Genomic DNA, 17,432 nt, shown 5'->3' with positions numbered 1-17,432 from the left:
TGGAGGGGGGCAAAAAGCCCCGAAGCAATTGAGAATGTCCGGAAGGTGATCAATCAAAGGGTTTCGAAATTTGTGCATTCCCTGGGGGGGATTGCTATACGACATTGGGAGTTGGAGGACAGAGAGAGAGGTGCACTGAGGAATGACGGGGTACACCTGAACGAAGTCGGTTTGGACACTTTCTTGTCAGGACTGCAGGATGGAGTCGAGGCTGCGCTAGCTATGGTTCGTGGGGTGGGGCGGAATGCGCCGTGAAGGATACGACGCATGCCGCGTGGCCGGAACTTTCCATGCTGGTTTGAAGGAAGGTTTACAAGCCCAAGGAAAGCGGGCTTACAAACGTCCAGTGGAACTGTTAAAGTTGAATTCAGTTAAGTTAAGCGGGTTGGAGCATGGGAAGGGTTAGCGAGTTAGAAATAATAGGTAGTAAAGGTTAAATCTTTAATAAAGCTGTGGCCTACCCCACATTTGACACTAAAGAAGTTGTCGGTAAGTTTGTTGTTATTAGTTGGTAAGGGAGCGTCAGTCAGGCTGATGCCCCCAGTCTCTTATGCAGCACAGTGAGTAACGCGGCTGCAGGGGACTGGGGGCGGAGCTTAGGGTAATAGCGCGATACAAAAGGGGGAGGAGCTTAGAACGGAAGGGGGGAAGAAGAAAGGAAGAGGAACAGAAGTGAGAAGCAAGTGAAGAAAGAAGACGGAGCCGTGCAAGACACCCACCCACCCGCCCGGGGGATTGGGCGAGGAGAGACTTTATAAGACTTTAGTTGTTGGAAGTCGTCACAGCTGGTTTTTGCCGGAACTTTCCATGCTGGTTTGAAGGAAGGTTTACAAGCCCAAGGAAAGCGGGCTTACAAACGTCCAGTGGAACTGTTAAAGTTGAATTCAGTTAAGTTAAGCGGGTTGGAGCATGGGAAGGGTTAGCGAGTTAGAAATAATAGGTAGTAAAGGTTAAATCTTTAATAAAGCTGTGGCCTACCCCACATTTGACACTAAAGAAGTTGTCGGTAAGTTTGTTGTTATTAGTTGGTAAGGGAGCGTCAGTCAGGCTGATGCCCCCAGTCTTTAGCTACACCTCTGTCCGGCACTCACTTACCTTACTTGCTGTTCTGCACAAGTTTGGCCTCTTGCAGCTCTTCATCCAGACTGTCAGCCTGCAACAAAAAAAAACTTTATAGTACATAGCAAAGCAGACACCTGGGGGACAGAGGACTGCAAATATCAGGAGACCCCTCACCTTCACAAGAGGAGCAGACTGCCTTGTTCATTACCATCAACTCTGAAACACGAAGAAGTCAAGTCCATCATCAACTTTCATCATTTATTACTTATCCTGTACAGATCCCAAGTTATAACTTGTATTTACCTCCAGCAGCAGAATAGGGAGTGCAGCTCTGGAGTATAACAGGATTCAGGATCAGTACAGAAGAGGTTTCTCAGTTCCCTTCTTTGAAAGCAGACAACATTTAGCTCCTTCCTCTCCAGGGAACCTTGGGCAACAATCTACAAGCCTCCTGTGTAGTCACTCAGTATTTCTTCAGTCTGCCTACTCAAGCACTAAAGCATTGCCTGTCCCTATGCACAGTTTTGTACGTTATCCATTCCGGAGTCTGGGAAAGCAAGCTATCTTCCATATTAGTTACCGTTCAGCTTTGTCAGGGATAGGATCAAAAAAATGCCAAACATGTTAGAATTGAAGGAGGTTTCCTGGAATGAGAAGTAGGAAAAGCCCATGTCCACACGAGAGCGACACCTGGGGCCCTGTGCTAACCACGAGACCGCACTCACTGCAATACTCCCCGACCACCATCTGTCTCACGGACATTGGCATCTTTAGAAGCTCCTCCTCCGGGATCTGGACTAGAGCCCCCAGTTCCTTCTTGACCTCCATCTGTCTCACGGATATCGGCATCTTCAGAAGCTCCTCCTCCGGGATCTGGACTAGAGCCCCCAGTTCCTTCTTGACCTCCATCTGTCTCACGGATATCAGCATCTTTAGAAGCTCCTCCTCCGGGATCTGGACTAGAGCACCCAGTTCCTTCTTGACCTCCATCTGTCTCACGGATATCAGCATCTCCAGAAGCTCCCCCTCCGGGATCTGGACTAGAGCCCCCAGTTCCTTCTTGACCTCCATCTGTCTCACGGATATCAGCATCTTCAGAAGCTCCTCCTCCGGGATCTGGACTAGAGCCCCCAGTTCCTTCTTGACCTCCATCTGTCTCACGGATATCAGCATCTTCAGAAGCTCCTCCTGGATCTGGACTAGAGCCCCCAGTTCCTTCTTGACCTCCATCTGTCCCACAGACATTGGCATCTTTAGAAGCCCCTCCTCCGGGATCTGGACTAGATCCCCCAGTTCCTTCTTGAACTCCATCCTACGTGTCTTCTCTGGATAAACTGAGAACAGAGATAAGAAAGACTGCGATGAGCACGAGGCAAAACATGACAGGACATCTGATCAAGGGCCCCATGGCAACATTATTATTGGAGCCCCAACTAGTGAATGCTCACACCATATGCTTCACTGGTGAACAATTCCAAGGGAGCAGCAGACTGAGACCCTGCACAGACCCAAAACTGAGAGCAGGTTACAATGTATCCAGTCTACATAATCCTCTGTACCCACCCTGACCTGATACATTGTAGCAAACCATCAGGGAAGAGAGATGTGTGCAGCTGAAGTGCATCCAGCCTAGACAATCCTACCTGAGCCGAAGACCTGAGACAAACCCAGCTGCAAGAAGTCTTATTAGGTCTTTAAAGGTTTTAGGCCTCTGGAGGCAAATAGTGTTCCCATTCACTGACAGCAAACAGACCTAGAATATAGTAAAGAAACGCTCTACTTTCTAAGTGCGATATCGGTCCGAGGAACACAGACTTAGCGCACTCAGAATCCGGAGATTTATTTTGTTCTACAAGTACGATGTGTTTTGTGAGAACACCGCATTGCGTTCCAATAGTAAAGATGAGAGGAAAAGTCTCATCACACTGCAGGAAAGGTACATCTACATGCAATGCGATTCTCTGCTTCCATAGAAAGTAATGTGCAAAATTGAAAGATGGCGGCACATAAAAGAAAAGCTCATGTGAATTAAGCGGATGGAACCTGCGCCTGAAACTTGTTCGGGTGAAAATAAAATATTTTTCTGTCCAAGAATCAGACAAGAATGGGACCTGCTGCAGTTTATTACTCAGACTATCACTCCAAGTAAAGAATGGCATATCCCATTCAAATGAAAGGGTCCTATTTTCATCTGATTTTTGGAATGATTTTTTGGTCTTACTACTGGATTAGGGGAAAAAAAGGGCAAGTGCATGTATCCTTAGGGCGAGTGTGATATTACACTTGGGGTACTGGTGCATCTTGTCTCCACTGGAACTATGGGTGGGGACATGAGTCTGTCCTGGGGGAGTGCTGCCGATTGGGTACCTTGACGCTAGCTGAAGACAGCGGCTCACAAAACCGTCGGGGACGGGGAAACTGACAGAGTCTCCGACAGACAGCGGCTCCGGCTTCAGCTGGTGAGGGAGCGGAGCAGATCTGCCGCTTACCTAGTTGCATCTGACGGCGGTGCGGGGTTCAGCGCCGGTCCCTCCATCCATCCTGCAATGTCACAGCAGGGCCAACTTCTACAACAGAGCAGGACGGGAGGGCAGCAGGCAAAATGACAGGAGCCGGGAGGGGAGATGATGCGAGTACGCCAGGGAGTGTGACAGGAGGCCGGAGGGGACATGATGCTACATCGGCGGGTAAAGTGACAGTGGGGTCGGGAGTGGAGATGGAAGGACAGCCGGGGTGGGAGAGTCACAGCGGGACCAGCAGCGGATATGGCAGCCCGGTACGCAAACACAGACAGAGGCACGCTAGGAGCAGATACGGGAGCTTACATGCCAGAAGGCCGGCTAGTGGTGTGACCTTGTGTCTGGGGAGGAATGTGTGCATCAGCCAATCGGTAGTTGTGGCCCTCCCCTATTACTCAACCTGGACAACGCATGTCCTTAACCTTTCTTCTGCTGGAGACAAGATGCACTAGGACCCACACTTGGAAACCTACGTTTTTTGCAGCAAGTGCAATGCAGTTTGCAAAAAGCATCACATCACTGCAACATGTGATTTTCATGCGCATGGAAAAAAATTACATGTTTTAGGAGGAAAAATAGAAAAAGCGTATCGCACTCACATGCAAAGTGCCTCCACATGCGAATGCAATGAGTTTTTAAAATCTTTTTCCATGCAGCCAGGAAATAATGGGCGATTCTGAAACAGAAGTGCCCAAAGATTGGACATGTAGCACTTCTTCAATCTCAGACCATCGCTCCAAGAGAAACATTCCCCATGTGGCTGGCCATATTGAAAGCAATGTGCTCTTATCACACCTGTAGTTATCACGCCTGAAAATCGCCCAGGTGAACGCACTCTTAATAGGATTTACCCCATAATGCACCTAATACATGGAGGCGTACACCTCTTCATATACAGGGCACATCTCGCCACCTCTGTGCGCCTACACAGAAGTCTATGCCAGGTCTGACCAGGCGCACATCTCTTTATATGCTGAGCACATCTTACTACCTCCGTGGGCCTACACAGAAGTCTATGCCAGGTCTGATCAAGCGTACATCTCTTCATATACTGGGCACATGTCACCACCTCTGTGCGCCTACACAGAAGTCTATGCCAGGTCTGACCAGGCGCACATCTCTACATATACTGGACACATGTCACCACCTCTGTGCACCTACACTGAAGTCTATGCCAGGTCTGACGAAGCGTACATCTCTTCATATACTGGGCACATGTCACCACCTCTGTGCGCCTACACAGGAGTCTATGCTAGGTCTTACCAGGCGCACACCTCTACATATACTGGGCACATGTCACCACCTCTGTACGCCTACACAGAAGTCTATGCTAGGTCTGACCAAGCGTACATCTCCTCATATACTGGACACATCTCACCACCTCTGTGCGCCTACACAGAAGTCTATGCCAGGTCTGATCAAGCGTACATCTCTTCATATACTGGGCACATCTCACCACCTCTGTGCGCCTACATAGGAGTCTATGCCAGGTCTGACCAGGCGCACACCTCTACATATACTGGGCACGTCACCACCTCTGTGCGCCTACACAGAAGTCTATGCCAGGTTTGACCAAGCGTACATCTCTACATATACTGGACACATGTCACCACCTCTGTGTGCCTACACAGAAGTCTATGCCAGGTCTGACGAAGCGTACATCTCTTCATATACTGGGCACATGTCACCAACTCTGTGCGCCTACACAGAAGTCTATGCCAGGTCTGACGAAGCGTACATCTCTTCATATACTGGGCACATCTCACCACCTCTGTGCGCCTACATAGCAGTCTATGCCAGGTCTGACCAGGCGCACACCTCTACATATACTGGGCACGTTACCACCTCTGTGCGCCTACACAGACGTCTATGCCAGGTCTGACAAAGCGTACATCTCTTCATATACTTGGCACATGTCACCACCTCTGTTCGCCTACACAGCAGTCTATGCGAGGTCTGACCAAGCGTACATCTCTTCATATACTGGGCACATGTCACCACCTCTGTGAGCCTACACAGAAGTCTATGCCAGATCTGACCAGGTGTATACCTCTTCATACACTTGGCACATCTCGCCACCTCTGTGAGCCTACACAGAAGTCTATGCCAGGTCTGACCAGGCGCACATCTCTTTATATGCTGAGCACATCTTACTACCTCTGTGCGCCTACGCAGAAGACTATGCCAGGTCTGATCAAGCGTACATCTCTTCATATACTGGGCACATCTAACCACCTCTGTGCGCCTACATAGGAGTCTATGCCAGGTCTGACCAGGCGCACACCTCTACATATACTGGGCACGTCACCACTTCTGTGCGCCTACACAGAAGTCTATGCCAGGTTTGACCAAGCGTACATCTCTTCATATACTGGGCACGTCACCAACTCTGTGCGCCTACACAGAAGTCTATGCCAGGTCTGACCAAGCGTACATCTCTTCATATACTGGGCACATGTCACCACCTCTGTGCGCCTACACAGAAGTCTATGCCAGGTCTGACGAAGCGTACATCTCTTCATATACTGGGCACGTCACCAACTCTGTGCGCCTACACAGAAGTCTATGCCAGGTCTGACCAAGCGTACATCTCTTCATATACTGGGCACTTGTCACCACCTCTGTGCGCCTACACAGAAGTCTATGCCAGGTCTGACCAGGCGCACATCTCTTTATATGCTGAGCACATCTTACTACCTCTGTGCGCCTACGCAGTAGTCTATGCCAGGTCTGATCAAGCGTACATCTCTTCATATACTGGGCACATCTCACCACCTCTGTGCGCCTACATAGGAGTCTATGCCAGGTCTGACCAGGCACACACCTCTACATATACTGGGCACGTCACCACCTCTGTGCGCCTACACAGAAGTCTATGCCAGGTCTGACAAAGCGTACATCTCTTCATATACTTGGCACATGTCACCACCTCTGTGCACCTACACAGCAGTCTATGCCAGGTCTGACCAAGCGTACATCTCTTCATATACTGGGCACATCTCACCACCTTTGTGCACCTACACAGAAGTCTATGCCAGGTCTGACCATGTGTACATCTCTTCATATACTGGGCACATCTCACCAACTCTGTGCGCCTACACAGTAGTCTATGCTAGCTCTGACCAGGCACACAACTCTTCATATACTGGGTACATCTCACCACCTCTGTGCGCCTACACAGAAGTCTATGCCAGGTCTGACCAGGTGTACACCTCTTCATATACAGGGCACATCTCGCCACCTCTGTGCACCTACACAGAAGTCAATGCCAGGTCTGATCCATTGTACATCTCTTCATATACTGGGCACATCTCACTAGCTGTGCGCCTACACAGAAGTCTATGCTAGCTCTGACCAGGAACACAACTCTTCATATACTGGGCACATCTCACCACCTCTGTGCGCCTACACAGAAGTCTATGCCAGGTCTGACCAGGCGCACACCTCTTCATATGCAGGGCACATCTCGCCACCTCTGTGCGTCTACACACACGTCTATGCCAGATCTGACCAGGCGCACATCTCTTCATACACTGGGCACATGTCACCACCTCTGTGTGCCTATACAGCAGTCTATGCCAGGTCTGACCTGGCACACAACTCTTCATATAATGGGCACATCTCACCACCTCTGTGCGCCTACACAGAAGTCTATGCCAGGTCTGACCTGGCGCACACCTCTTCAAATACTGGGCACATCTCACCACCTATGTGCGCCTACACAGAAGTCTATGCCAGGTCTGACCAGGCGCACACCTATTCATATACTGGGCACATCTCACCACCTCTGTGCGCCTACACACACACGTCTATGCCAGATCTGACCAGGCGCACATCTCTTCATACACTGGGCACATGTCACCACCTCTGTGTGCCTATACAGCAGTCTATGCCAGGTCTGACCTGGGGAACAACTCTTTATATACTGGGCACATCTCGCCACCTCTGTCCGCCTAGACAGAAGTCTATGCCAGTTCTGACCAAGCATACACCTCTTCATATACTGGGCACATCTCGCCACCCAGAAGTTTATAGTAACATAGTATGTAAGGAAGAATGGAGACAATGTCCATCTAGTTCAGCCTGTTTATCCTCCTATGCTGTTGATCCGGAGGAAGGCAAAAACCCCAAGAGGCAGGAGCCAATTAGCCCACTTGGAGGAAAATTCCTTCCCGACTCCCTAATGGCAATCAGACTAATCCCTGGATCAACCTCTAATAGTTCCTACCTGCCTGTATACCCGGATTAACAATTAACCTTAGATTTATATCCTGTAATATCCTTCCGCTCCAGAAAGACATCAAGTCCCCTTTTAAATTCCTCGATGGATTTTGCCATCACCACATCCTCAGGCAGAGAGTTCCACAGTCTCACTGCTCTTACAGTAAAGAACCCTTTTCTGTGTTGGCGATGAAACCTGCTTTCTTCTAGATGTAGCGGATGCCCTCTTGTTACAGTCGCAGTCCTGGGTATAAACAGATCATGGGAGAGATCCTTGTATCGTCCTCTCATGTATGTATTCATAGTTATTTAATCACCTCTTAGCCGTCTTTTTTCCAGAGTAAATAATCCCAATTTTGATAGCCTCTCAGGGTATTCCAGTCCTCCCATTCTGTTTAGTTGCCCTTCTTTGAACCCCCTCCAGCACTGTAACATCTTTCCTGAGCACTGGTGACCAGAAGTGTGAGGCCTGACAAGTGCCTTATATAGTGGGGGGGATAATGTTCTCGTCCCTCGCCCCTATACCTCTTTTAATGCACCCCAAGACTTTATTAGCCTTTGCAGCAGCTGACTGGCATTGATTGCTCCAGTTAAGTCTACAGTCCACTAGTACCCCCAGGTCTTTTTCCATCTCGCTTTTCCCTCCCAGTACCCCATTTAGTGTATATAGGTAACATCCGTTTCTCCTGCCCATGTGCATAACCTTACATTTATCAACATAGAACTTTATTTGCCATTTTTCAAGCCCCCAGCTTATCTACCGTAGGTCTGTTTGTAGCCGTACCTTGTCCTCCGTTTCATTGATTATATTGTATAATTTTGTGTCATCTGCAAATATTGATATTACACCTGAAGGCCCAAAGTCCATGGGCAGACTTGAATTGCGGAATCTGCGTGGGGCACCCGTGCGGACGATCTGCAATTCAAGCCACCCACAGAGAAACATGGGTGTCCACAGCTGAATTAAAGCATGCAGATGTGTTTGCTGACCTTTTGGTCGCAGCATGCTCCATTTCAGTGCGGTTCCCACATGGATAGCTTCCATTGAAGGAAATGGAAGCCGTCCGATCCACAATTAACATTGTGGACAGGCCGCAGATTCCGCGGGAAAGCAGAAGTTTAAAAACTACAGTCAGGGCCGGATTTTGCTGCGTGCTCCCGCAGGGCGGAATACGACCGTGTGCCCAGCTGGTGACCCCAGCATATCTGTCTGCCATCTTCATATCCGTGCTGCGGGTGTGCCAGCCGGTGTACATGCACAGTACAGACTATGCCGCACTGTCGCTAGACGATGATGTGGATCCTGCGACCTTTTCGCAATGATGATTGCGGAAGGGTCACGGGGTGGATGGTTTCCATTGACTTCAATGGAAGCCGCACAGAATTGCAGCATGCTGCGATTTCTCCTAAGCCAGCAGAAAATCGTAATTGATTTCCACTCGTATAGAGGAAATCGCGTTTTGCCATAACATACTATGGGTGGCATTTGCCGCGGATGCCTGCTCTGGATTCCGCAATGCAAATCCGCCAGTGAGCAGCTGGCTTAACTAAACGAGGGGCTGCTGATAAGTCTTTGGCTTTACCCAGAAAGAAACGAGATAGGAAGATGAAACTTTACATTTATTCCACATGCTCTCCACTGATGTCAACACACTTCTTACATCGGTATTCCAAGTACTGTAAGCCTTGCAAAAAGAAGGATTTCGGTTGTGCCTCAAACCAGTCATCCGTAGCAGCCATGGCATCAGAAATGGTGTGAAATTTGGTACCCTTGAGGTGTTTTAACAGGTTTGGAAACAGATGATAGTCGGAGGGAGCTAGATCTGGTGAATAAGGTGGGGGGTCAACCAGCTGGAAGCCTAGCTCCACCAGTTTTGCCGCGGTCGCTTGTGCAGTGTGAGCGGAGGCGTTGTCTTGAAGGAACAAGATTCCTTTGGACAGCTTGCTGCGCCTTTTGGCCTTCAGAGCTGCCTTCAATTGGTCCAAAAGTTCAATGTAATACCTTGCATTGATGGTGGAACCATTTTGAAGGTAGTCCACTAGCAGCACACCCTCCTTATCCCAGAACACAGACGCCATCACCTTAGTGGCTGATTTTTGCACCCTGAACTTCTTTGGCGAGGAGAAACACTGTGCCTCCACTCTTTTGACTGCTCCTTGGTTTCAGGGTCATACAAATAAATCCAGGTCTCATCCATAGTGACCAGTCGATCCAGGAAGTTCTTATCAGTCCAGAAATGCTGACAAATGGACCGGGAAGTTTCCACTCGCATGCTTTTCTGATCTGTTGTCAAACATTTGGGGACCCACTTTGCAGATAGCTTCTTCATGTTCAAACGTTCATGGATAATGGATAATGACACTAACACGTTCACGATAAATCACCATGATGTCTGCTATTCCTTTAGCTGAAATTGGCCGATTCTCCAGTATGAGGTTGTGCGCAGCATCGACGATCTCCGGAACAACAACCTCTCTCGGTCGTCCAGGACGTTCCTCATCATTGGTGCTGAAGTGGCCTGTTTTAAATTTGGCAACCCAGTTCTTAACTGTAGAATATGAAGGGCATTGATCCCCCAATGTCTGCGACATATCATCATGAATATCCTTCGCGGACTTTCCTTGCAGAAACAAGAATTTTATCACTCCTCTGCTCTCATTTGATGTGAATATCGCCTTAGACTCCACCATTTTGTTTTCCTGCGTGCCTAGATCACTGTTGCCATAAGCTACAAACACAAAATTTTGAAAACATATATTAGACACATAAGGCGTTCATGTGATGTAACATTCGTTACCATAGAAACAAAAAAAGAGCACAAAGCCAAAGACTTATCAGCAGCCCCATCGTAGGTTTCTGGAGCTAGTAATACATATACGTGTGGGTCTGGCTGACCGTGCCCGCTCTCAACAAGCCAAACACTTTTTTTTTTAACATACAAAATGTGAGACAACAAAAAGTCACAACTTTTTTTGCGCAAATCCCAATCTGCACAGAAAGTGGAGTCTCCCCAAAGCACCCGTGTATTAAAGGGGACCTGTCGGCTGTAACCAGTGCCTCAACCCTTTAGGAAGGCTGTATTTACACAGATAGGTGCGATATTGATCTGTGAAAATCGGATTGATATCGCACGCTTATATCCGCAATGTTTTAAGTGATTCAAATGTGTTTTGCAAGACGAACCTGCGAATGCAATGCGATTTTTTTTTGGCTCCCATTGGAAATAATGGGGGATTCTTGAACAGAACAGCCAAAAGATAGAGAAATCGCAGCATGTCCTATGCTGCACTATTGCTGTGAGAGAAAAATCCCTCATGTATATTACCTGTTAAAAATAATGGGTTCTTTTCAGGTGCGATTCCTGTGCATCTCACAACACAAAGAAATCGCCCATGAAAATTCCCTATGTAAATTACCCTAGAGGCCGGGCATATATGCGAGTGAGCTGCACCCGAGAGGTCCGGGCATATATGCGAGTGAGCTGCACCCGAGAGGTCCGGGCACATATGTGTGTGAGCTGCACCCGAGAGGTCCGGGCACATATGTGTGTGAGCTGCACCCGAGAGGTCCGGGCACATATGTGTGTGAGCTGCACCCAAGAGGTCCGGGCACATATGTGTGTGAGCTGCACCCAAGAGGTCCGGGCACATATGTGTGTGAGCTGCACCCGAGAGGTCCGGGCACATATGTGTGTGAGCTGCACCCGAGAGGTCCGGGCACATATGTGTGTGAGCTGCACCCGAGAGGTCCGGGCACATATGTGTGTGAGCTGCACCCGAGAGGTCCGGGCACATATGTGTGTGAGCTGCACCCGAGAGGTCCGGGCACATATGTGTGTGAGCTGCACCCGAGAGGTCCGGGCACATATGTGTGTGAGCTGCACCCGAGAGGTCCGGGCACATGTGTGTGAGCTGCACCCAAGAGGTCCGGGCACATATGTGTGTGAGCTGCACCCAAGAGGTCCGGGCACATGTGTGTGTGAGCTGCACCTGAGAGGTCTGGGCACGTATGTCTGTGAGCTGCACCCGAGAGGTCCGGGCACATAGGTGCGTGAGTTGCACCCAAGAGGTCCGTGCACAAATGTGTGTGAGCTGCACCCGAGAGGTCCAGGCACATGTGCGTGAGCTGTACCCTAGAGATCCGGGCACATATGTTTGTAAGCTGCACCCAAAAGGTCCGGGCACATATGTCTGTGAGCTGCACCGGAGGGGTCTGGGCAGATATGTGTGTGAGCTGCACCCGAGAGGCCTGGGCACATATGTGCGTGAGCTGTACCCAAAAGGTCCGGGCACATATGTGTGTGAGCTGCACAGGAGAGTTCCGGGTACATATGTGTGTGAGCTGCACCCGAGAGTTTCGGGCACATATGTGTGTGAGCTGCACCCAAGAGGTCAAGGCAAATATGTGCGTAAGCTGCACCTGAGAGGCCTGGGCACATATGTGCGTGAGCTGTACCTGAGAGATCCGGGCACATATGTGAGTGAGCTGCACCCGAGAGATCCGGGCACATATGTGTGTGAGCTGCACCTGAGAGGTCCGGGCACATATAGAAGCAGAATAGATGCAGATGTCGCCATATTATCCATGGCTTTTATATGGCCAATCACCTTTCGATACTGACCTCTATGAGAGGGGAGATTGATTAAGACAGGTGTTTTATATGTGGGTCTTATTATCCTTGTTGGTGCATGATGCGCCTAATATATGAAGCGCCGCACACAGATCCATGAAACATCCGGAGCCGGAGTACGCCAGTTTCTGGAGTAAATCATACAGTAAATGTGTCGGTTCGGGCCAACCGTGCCCACTTTTCGAGAAAGTGCAAGCGGGCCATGCGCCAAATATTGTAACTTTTTTACGACAAAATGGGATGATAAAACTCCCTCTGTCTTCGGATCACTCCGCGAGTCGAAGATGGCAATCGATTTACGCTCATGGGCAGGAAATTGCGTTGTCTGATAGCATGCTATGGGCTGGATTTGCTGCAGTCCGAAGGCGGAATCCCCACCCGTGTGCAGGAGGCCCCCACACACTGCGGCACATTTACTAACGTTAGGCAGTGCAAACTAAGGTTGAGCTCGCACAAGCGTATTTGTATTGCGTATTACACACATGATGTATGTGGCAATTCAAATACATTGATTTTCCGTGTTCCTCACAATTGTATATACATTGTGTAACATTGTGTGTAATATGCGTTGTGGGAAATTAGCTCGGTAGAGTGCGGGTCGGCGGCAGTCAAAGGCGGAAACCAATGGATAAAGTCCAATAGCAGGCTTGAGCTGCGTTTATTTTTTATACCAGCAAAACAAAAGTCCAGCCTTAGCTTTAGGCAAACAAAATTATAGTCCAACATACAGCTATCAGACCGTCCCGGCCTGATCAGGTCACACTTTGCCGATGCAGCGCACCGCAGGGCTTCTATCTCCAAGCCGGTCACACAGGCTGCCCGGGATCAGGTCACACATTGCAGGTGCAGCGCACAGCAGGGCTTCTATCTCCAAGCCGGTCACACAGGCTGCCCGGGATCAGGTCACACGTTGCAGGTGCAGCGCACAGCAGAGCTTCTATCTCCAAGCCGCTTACACACGCTGCCAGAGTCCAGCAGCCATCTTAGCTAAGTCTGGTCCTCCCAGACACACACCTCTGCTAGGTGTTGAGGTGAGGGGCGTCTCCCTGTCCACCTCTGGCTTATTCAGCCACACACTCGGGCTAACAGCCCTGCAGCTCCACTGAGCTGTCTACCTGGCCCTCAGCCAGACACTCTCCACCTCTCCTTGGTAGGAACTGGCTTTTTATCTCATTCCTGCTCAACCCCTTGGTTAACCCTTGCAATAAAAGTCCTGTCTCTGGCCCTCTACCGGCCCTCCTGTGTACTGCACTACTACAGCGTGTAAAAAAGAATGCAGCATATTCTAATTTATTGCACATTACACGCAATAGAGCCCTATTGTTCCTTATGGGTGTGTACGAAACTGTTGTACATAAGTATATGCGCAGCATTTTTACGCAATGTCGCTCAGAGACAATAGAAGGAAAGTAAAAAGAAAAGCAGGAAACCAGGAAGCCAATTCAGGCAAAAAACGCAACAATTCATGGCGATACGTCATTCCACACCTGGTAACACACTGCGTTTTACCATATGTACGTGTGAGCCCAGCCTATGACAGACAGTCTTAAAATGCGCCACTTTCATCCCAGTGACTGATTCTGGATGGTAAAGCTTTTGGCTTTTAAGACCGTTTAGTTGGCTTATTGTATGCCAAAAATTGGTATTTTTGATGCAATTTAGGTCACACGCTCTTTTCATGAAGCCAGGCCCCTTTTTCAGATGATTTGGAAAAAGTTTCAAAAGTGTCTAGGAACACATAGTGAATGTGGTGCATAACACGGAAGAGGGAAGTTTTCTGGCACAATTTCGATTTTCGAGCGGAGTCCGTTCTATTTTTGAGCGTTTAGCGCTCATCAATGAAACAAAAAGTAAAATGTGGCAAAGCACTGCGATTTAAATCAGGGCGCTTACTGCAACACATGTGTGGAAGAGTCCTAAGGCAGCTTTCACACGGTCTACAAAATCGTGGGATTTTGTAGCGACGCAACATTGCTACAAAATGCGTGTATGAAGCCCATGGTTTCCAACTGGTTCCTTCACATTCGCAAGGTTTTGTCTGATGCTACATTGCTGTATCTAGAGATGAGCGAACGTACTTGGCCACGCCCCTTTTTTGCCCGAATACCGCGATTTTCGAGTACTTCTGTAATCGGGCAAAAAATTTCGGGGGGCGCCGTGGGTGAGTGGGGGGTTGCAGCGGGGAGTGGGGGGGGAGGGAGAGGGCTCCTCCCTGTTCCCCGCTGCTACCCCCCGCGCCGCCACGCCTCCCCCCGCCCCCCGGCGCCCCCCCCGAATCTTTTCACCCGAGTACTGAAGTACTCGAAAATCGCGGTGCTCGATCGAGTAATTACTGAAAACGAGTACATTTGCTCATCTCTAGCTGTATCCTTCTTCGATGTTCTGCATCTTGTTTCCCCACGAAGCCTCCTTGTTTATTGCATAGCAGGAACTTGCGATTTTCGTGCGATGTGATACATTTTTAACAATAGAAACTGCTATTAACCCTTTCCAATCCAATTTGTATCCTGGTTTTCCTAGGGGGCTTACTCTTTTACTGCCGTTATAAGACGGCGCTATTTGCTGGCTAAAGCCAGTACTGCATGAGGTGACACGTTGGATAGGCTCCGACAGCAGAGAAGCTGGCAATATACAATAAGGGAACCCTGACGGATGGCTTCCAATATCAGAGCTGTACAGCCTTAAATCATAATGTCTTCGGAGGTCAGACAGTGGATTGGATAGGGTTAATTTTCTTTCAAAAAAATCGTGGTGACAGCATCACGATGTGAGATTTTTACAAAATTGCGTGTACAAAGCTGCGATAGCGCATATCGCTGTTGTCCGCGTTAGAGAGGCCTAATGTGCATGAGCAGCATGGGAATACGCTGGGGCCACCAAACTGCTCTTCTGTTCCCAAGGTCCATGCATCATGGCGGCATCACCGCACCTCTAACACTGGGGTTAGGGCCTAAACAGTTGGGCGTATGCGCAATTACGCTCGCCGCTCAGACTGTAGCTGCGCGTAAAAGCTGTCTTTTTTAGACCATTCAAACTCTGCACTCGTTTGGGGGAAAAGGGGGGGGGGGGGGGGAGAAACGGCCCCGCCTTATCTTTTCTCACTATTAACATGCGAGAATATCGCTATTAAAAAAACATTGAAATCAATGGTTTCGCTTCCTTCTACGGCCGTGAAAAATCATGCACATTTGTTTAAGTGCTGAAAGTCGAAAACTCCCCCATCTGATCCAATATCGGGTGCGGAGAGATGTGGGGGACAGTCATGTGTGCGTATGGACACATCACCGCTGCAGCATGAATACAGAGCCCAGCACTCACCACTAGGGGGCAGGACAGGCGAATAGAACTTATTTTTATTAAACCGCCTTCAGACGACAGTATTTTTACTCGGCGTTTGGTCTGCGTTTGGCAGACTGTAAGAAGGAGCTTATAGGAGTAAATCTCCGCTTCTTCTAATATGGCAGTAATTTCCACGGCCGAGCGAAAAAAATACAACGTGCGCCAGTTTTGTCCATTTCTGGCTCTGCATTCGCAGTCATTGGTATTTTGGGCACCTACAGACCATACAGACTGATGCCATACGATGCGACGCCATCTGTAACACTTCCGGATTAGGCTGGCTCACACGGACGTCTTTGAATTGCGTATTACGCTCTCAATGTTCGCGCATATGATAAGCGGTAAATGGTGTCAATGAAACTACACGGATTTCAGTGTAGCACTCACACTTGCGTACATCTTTTGCGTATGTTTTGCGCAAAAAAAGGACGCAACGTGTTCTATTTTACCACGTATTACAAGCATTGGAGCTCTATCGTTCTCTAGGGGTGCGTTAGAAGCGCAGTGCAGACGCAGTTACATCGGTCATGTTATTTACGCATGCAGCCAGTGCAGGAGAGCGCGCAGAAAATACGCTGCTCATGCACAGGCAAGCAAAACCGCGACAATACGCAGGAAAACGTGGTTCCTTAGACCGATAAAACGCTGCAATTTCTGCGCCTTACCGCACGAGCCCGGCCGTACTGCGCTACAATACGCTCATGTGAAAGAAATCTAAGGCCGCTTTCACACGGCCGAGAAAACTGCGCAAGATTTGTGCGTTGCAAGATGTTGCGTATTTTTAAACCCTCAGCGTGCGCTATTTGTTGACTGCGAAATTCATTTGTTTCAATGGAATGAGGGAAATCCTGCGGCTAAGTCCGTACCGCGGACGTGCGCATTTTATTACGGATTTTGGTGTAAATTTTTGATGCGGCTGACTTTTTTAAGCTGTGTGCAAAAGTAGCGCGACTCGGGCCACGCCTCCAGCGGACCCTCCATGCCGCTAGTGGGTGAGCGTGCAGCTAGGTAAGGTGTGCCACGATAAGCCCTTTCATGACCGTGCAAAGGAGCTTGCACTCTATTGTAAGCGCGCAGAGATTCGCGTCAGGCGACGTTACTCCCAGAATCGATAGCCGCAAAATTAAACGCCATCTTGCACCTCCCCAGGAGGTGGCGGCACATAGCTAAAGCGTTGACGCGTTTCTCAGAACCGTCATCTTCTGCACATTGAAAGGCTGCTGATATTAAAAAATACTAATATTCTATTAATATTGAGTCTTCACTGACGGTTTCCATTAATGGCATATTAACATCTACCCCACTTCTGCAACGATCAGCAATTCAATTTCACTGTCCGCTTTTAATAAAGTTTGAAGAGAAAAAAAAAGCTAAAAATTTCACTTCCGCCCTGAACTTGCAAACATAGAACGAAGGGGCGGGCCCAGGGGGTGACTGGACTCTGATTTGCTCTACTGCGCGTCAATCACGTCACATGACCCCAGTTGGATGGAGTTAGTAGATCCTCCTTTTAGCCACTCCACTCTAGACACTTCCCTAATAAGCTGAATCTACCAGGAGCAACTCCATTCTAGCCAGTGTAGTAGTGAAATGTCTAGAATGGAGTGGCTAAAGGGAGGATTTACCAGGAGCAAAAAAGCAGGACTAAAATCCTCCAGTG

The sequence above is a fragment of the Eleutherodactylus coqui genome, chromosome 11 (genome assembly GCF_035609145.1).
Source record: "Eleutherodactylus coqui strain aEleCoq1 chromosome 11, aEleCoq1.hap1, whole genome shotgun sequence".
In the NCBI taxonomy this organism is placed as follows: Eukaryota; Metazoa; Chordata; class Amphibia; order Anura; family Eleutherodactylidae; genus Eleutherodactylus; species Eleutherodactylus coqui.
This window is presented reverse-complemented; position numbering follows the sequence as displayed.